Consider the following 5,607-nt stretch of genomic DNA (forward strand, 5'->3'; position numbering starts at 1 on the left):
TTTATATAAAATATAAATTACCTCATGTGATTTGAAAAATTATAAATACTCTAATGTCATAATTTTTTATTTAACATTATTAACTAAAAAAATTAAATTTATACCTACTCTCATATAATAATAAAAGTAACTAAATTATTAATTAAAATATATTTATAATATCATTAAAAATTATTAATTGATTTGATGATTTATTAATAAAATAGACGATTTGTTATGAAATTATAAATTTCAGGAGGTGAAATGTAAGTTCTAAAATTACAAAGGCGATTTATTTTTTAAGCAAATTTCAATAGGAGTATTTACAATTTACCTAATTTGAAATGATGTTTAGGCTTTGTGGACTCAATTTAGAGTTGACTTTTATTATTCAAATATAATATTTATGCAAACATATATATATATATATATATATATATTAAAAACTTGGTAGTTACATATTTGAATTATATTTGTTTAAAAAAGTAGATAATTGTTCTTAACATTATAATTGTTGTTAATTTTTTTAAAAAACAAATGTGATTTAAATATATAGCTATTGATATCCGATCATCTCAAATTTTTTTCATCAATAGATACTCAATGAATTATTAAAAGATGAACTGTTTTTTATTGCTGAGATTGGCCAAAAAATTGGCTCATCGAATCTAAACGCTCTCTTAAATTGGATGCTAATTTGAGAAATTTTAATTATTTTTAAAATTATATTCAATGGTTAAATTTATTTTAATGGTATTGATTAATAATAAAACATATATTTATTGGTCCAGCCTGTCACGCCCCGTATTTTATTATTTGAATAACCTTATCAATATTCATTAATTAAGTCCATTTACAAATAACATTTCATCATTGGATGAAATGATGAATAATTAAATATACATATTCTCTCTCGTTATACAACAATGACATTTACATGCAAATAAAAGAAATGTTCTGAGGCTTACAATAAAAAAGAGGACACTACTCTTTACAAAAAAAAATTACACTCAACCAAACAACAAATGAAGTAGTACAATCCATCACTACATTTCACTTATGAAATGGTAAAAACCATTGTTTGATCTTCAAATCCGAAAAGCACTCCCTGTATACATGTACAGGCAGGGGGTGAGCAATCACTAGCCCACCAAGCAATCTCATATTAAAACATTAGAAGATATGCAGGTACAAAGATACTTATACATATATGTGAAATCATATCATGTCAAAATCGTATGGTTTTATCACATAATTTCTTAAATCCAATTTATTTAATTAACCACAGCCAGTTAACTTAAATAAATAAACATGCTTCAACAGCAGCATGACATCATTTTCAATCCATTCAATTATCTCATTATCAATTGAATCAAATAATTAAACAATTCATAATGACATCTAACAAAGCATCAAATACATCTTATACAGTCTTATGAGATGAATGCATATGACATGTCATGCTCAAAATATTTTTCTTATCTTTTGGAAATCTTATGTACAATGCCAATTTGAAAACACATTAATCCATCAATTTCAATAAAATTCCAAGGTGGTAAATACGACTCAGGTAATCCCTGGGCTGGTGTCTGCAAATAGATTATACAAGTACTACCAATTTGTCATTTTTACCAGTATTAACTGGAAGGCTCAACACCTATCATCTACACCACCTTTCAATCCCTAGGCTGGTGTCTGCAAGTAGACTATACAAGTACTACCAATTTGTCATTTTTACCAATATTAACTGGAAGGCTCGACACCTATCATCTACACCACCTTTCAAAATTTACCACCGTATTTACCCCAAAATCATTTCATGAAAACTTGTTTCCCTACATTCATTTCTCAATGCAAAGTTTTCAAATCAAATTTCAAAGCTCATCATTATCAAATGAATTGATATACCAATTTAATGATTAATAATGCAATGCAATATTTTTTCCACTTTCAATACTTCCACACAATATTTTCATTGTGATCAAAATTCTCATTTCTGATTTCAATATAATTTCTAATATAATTCCAAGAGATAATACAACCATATCCATATTCATATAGTCTCCACCTGTTAATCAACATTCCCAATTTAGTCATTTCAAGACAAATTTATAACATATCATTTATCGAACTTCCAAAGTTCCATCATTTCTCATCCTTCCAAGAAATCCCTCATTTAAATGCAACATGATAAATTTTCACCGATAGCCGAAATAGTTATATATAATATATTAATTAAAAGATAACAATATGGACATACAATCCAATATATAACCATAACCTGGAATGTCCCACGCTTCCCAACATTTAAAAACAAATCATATTCCACATTTTATCAAATATGAACAACTACACTAGTTTTCATATCACAATCACGTCTGATAACCTCTCAAGGTCCACTTCTAACCGTGTCGATTTTATTCCAACAAATACATTAATCAAAATTATAACGTTAATGCCCAAAAAAAAACATCATTTTCTTTCCAAACTCATTCTCCAAGCATTATCCAACTATGACATCCTATTTTGATCAAAAACCCCAAAAGTTAAACGTAATTCCTTTATTTTCTTTAAAAATGCTCTTTTGGTCGCAAAACGGTAAAAATTTCAAAACCGATCGAATCAAAGTTCGCTTTTGGTCAAATTTAAAACATAGCACTTTCATAAACTTACAAACATATTCTGCGTTTACACTTTCGCAATTTGGACATCAACTCTTTATTTTTCTCAAAATTTCTCTTTTAAGCAAATAAATCACAAATTTTTGAAAATTTCTAATTAAATTATATACAACTCTAAGCTCCATATAATCAAGTAAAAGTACATAAAGAAGTGTAAGAAAAATCCCTACTTAACAATTTACACAATATTCGTCAATATCAATTTATTTTTCTCAAAAATAAATTCCAAAACTCAAGGATGAAATAAATATTTCAACTTAATTTCTCAAAATAAACTATCTAACCATAATATGATGTAGATACAATCCGTACAACTATTAAATTTTATTTTCAGATTTCTTTGCAAAATTATCAACACAATGATTTTTCCAAATCAATCTCAAAATATCAACATTCTTAATATTTCAACATAATTTTTCTTTCAAAAATTATCAAACAAAAATTTGAAAATATATCTATATGCAATACCTCTTATAATGATATATTTTCTCAATATAACCCTAACATAACTTTAATGTAAAAATATGAAGAAAGTCTCTACCTCAAATAATAAAGAAGAGCATATCTGGAAGGCAAACATCGCCCGATCATGAATCCGAGACTACCATCGCGAAGAGTACGACGAGCTCTCCAACTTTCATTTACAATACTTTTGCAAAATCTCACTCTAAAGACTCCCACTCTAAGCTCAAAGATTGAGCATTCATGGAGGAAAGAGACGAAGCAGTGAGGCAGGGGAAGGAAGACCCTCTGTTCAACAAATGAAAGAGAAAAATAATAAAAAGGCAAAATGAAGGAGAGAGGAAGAATGATGGGAATAAGGAAAAGGGAAAGAGAGTGGGGGGCAACACATCATGGGTTGTACCCAGCTAAATTATTATATAATTTAATTATCAATTGATACAAATAAATTTATAATAATATTTTAAAAATTTATAACATAAAATATAAAATGACATAATTTTTTTCAAAAATATTATATTTTACTCACCACAAAATATATTCTCATTTTATTCATTACAAAAATATATAAATTTTTACCATATGGTACACACCATAAAATCAACTATCAAATATTTATTAAAATTCTATATAATAAATAATAACAACTCCCAAGGTGGTTCCTACCAATCACATAATTAAAAATGACCAAACAGTTAAACATGAGTCATTAAACAAACTCAAATTAAATTAAATCTAAGCCATGGGTCTTGAATTAAACTCCCACCCATAAGCCAAACATGGCCCAATTATATACAAAAATAGACCCAACAAATTCATCTCAAGTCATGGTCTAAACATTCAAAATTCAATTTCAAATTCGGAATTTTCATAAAATAAATACTCATCAATAAATTCTGAAATTTTTACCCAACGTGCTAGACTCATATGTGAACAACATATAAAAATGTTATAATTTTCTGAGATCGAAAACTATTTTTAAAAAATACAAAACTAAACTGTTTTCGCACAGAATTTATACAGCAATCAAATTCGAAAATTTGCTCAATTAAATTATACACTGGCTATTTTAAAAAAAAAAAAATTGGGTCATTACAACCTACCCTCCATAAAGAAATTTTGTCCTCGAAATTAAACTCAAGTAATGTAATACATTCTACAGTCGCCGACAAACTCACTCTGGTACTTATTAATGCATCAACAAAATTTCTTTAACTACTACATGAGCCTCAACAAGTCATACCGGTAACGAACCAAACCATTACAATCGCACAATAATTGGTTATAAAAACCCTTACTAGTATAAATCAATAATTGGTTCTTTTATTCACATTGATAACCCAATGGCAACAAAAGATGATCTAATTCTTTAAGCATAGCAAAAATTTTAGCAAAATGACTCTTCAAAATACCAAGAAACCATACCTTATTGGTGATAACTCAACTTCAACGAGCTATCTCCATCGCCTAATACACAATGCATCCCAAGGCCAAAATAACTATTACTACTCCGAGACCTTAACAAAACGAAACATTATCTCTTCAAAAACACTATCTACCAACTCAAAAAGTGACCGCCAACAGTCACAAGATGAACAACACTTAACCAACACTAGGGTGATGCCATAACCTATAACCCAAACGAAATAAAATCAATTTGGACAACGAGCTAGGATTTCCATCAACAAGACTACAAATTAACATTAACGATTCCACTCCGATGTGGGGTTTACAAAATGGTCTCAACAACATACCTTAAGTCCAAGCAAGACTCACCACAACTAGGTAAACACCCAAGCTATACATGGCCTTCAAGATAAAAGCTAATTCAACTTAACTTCTAAGACATTTGCTCCGAGTTACAATACAAACTCTACACTAGAATTATGGTGACTCACAAGATCCACCCTGAATGCAACCATGATTCAACTAACACAATCCACGGGATACTTAAAACCACAGTGCCGTTCCCTTGGCCAACCAACAAGAGATCCTACTTCTCTTCTAGGACTTACCACACATTAAGCACAAGGAAACACCCTCCAATGTTTAGCAAACAAACTCATAATTCATTCAAACTCATCCAATTGCAAGGAAAAGAGAACCTAGTTCTCAAAGCTACCCAAGTTACACATGGCCAAAACAATCTAAAATCTAGATTACACCGCCAAACTATCACACTCATAGAGTCATTCCAAGACTCCATTTGGAAACCACTAGACTAACCAACCAGACACAAGATGTCCTCAAAGGAAAATACAACCATGGCTCAAAACACAACTCATTCCCTTTAGGATAATTCTTTTACTAACAAGTGTTGGACACTCCCTCTCTTGACACCCAGGGACAAAACAATTAAATAAATAAAGGCAACAACAATTATGAATATTGTCCGTTCCAAATCTCATCTTTAAACCTTACATAGTTTGCACTTTATAGATTTTACAACCAAATCTCAAAACAATCAATCTCTCTTGGGAAATAC

At 29.4% G+C, this 5,607-nt stretch overlaps 1 long non-coding RNA gene across 1 annotated transcript; it reads right to left on the bottom strand.

Annotated features, from left to right (window-relative positions):
- Window positions 1–786: 786 nt before the first annotated feature.
- On the bottom strand, window positions 787–3,443 carry LOC145804153 (uncharacterized). Its single transcript, XR_014345774.1, has 2 exons — window positions 3,202–3,443; window positions 787–1,087 (listed from the first exon to the last, which is right to left on the bottom strand). It is a non-coding gene; the product is annotated as an uncharacterized LOC145804153 (long non-coding RNA).
- Between the last annotated feature and the right edge of the window lie 2,164 nt (window positions 3,444–5,607).

The sequence above is a fragment of the Camellia sinensis genome, chromosome 12, assembly GCF_055761805.1.
Source record: "Camellia sinensis isolate YWXY chromosome 12, ASM5576180v1, whole genome shotgun sequence".
In the NCBI taxonomy this organism is placed as follows: domain Eukaryota; kingdom Viridiplantae; phylum Streptophyta; class Magnoliopsida; order Ericales; family Theaceae; genus Camellia; species Camellia sinensis.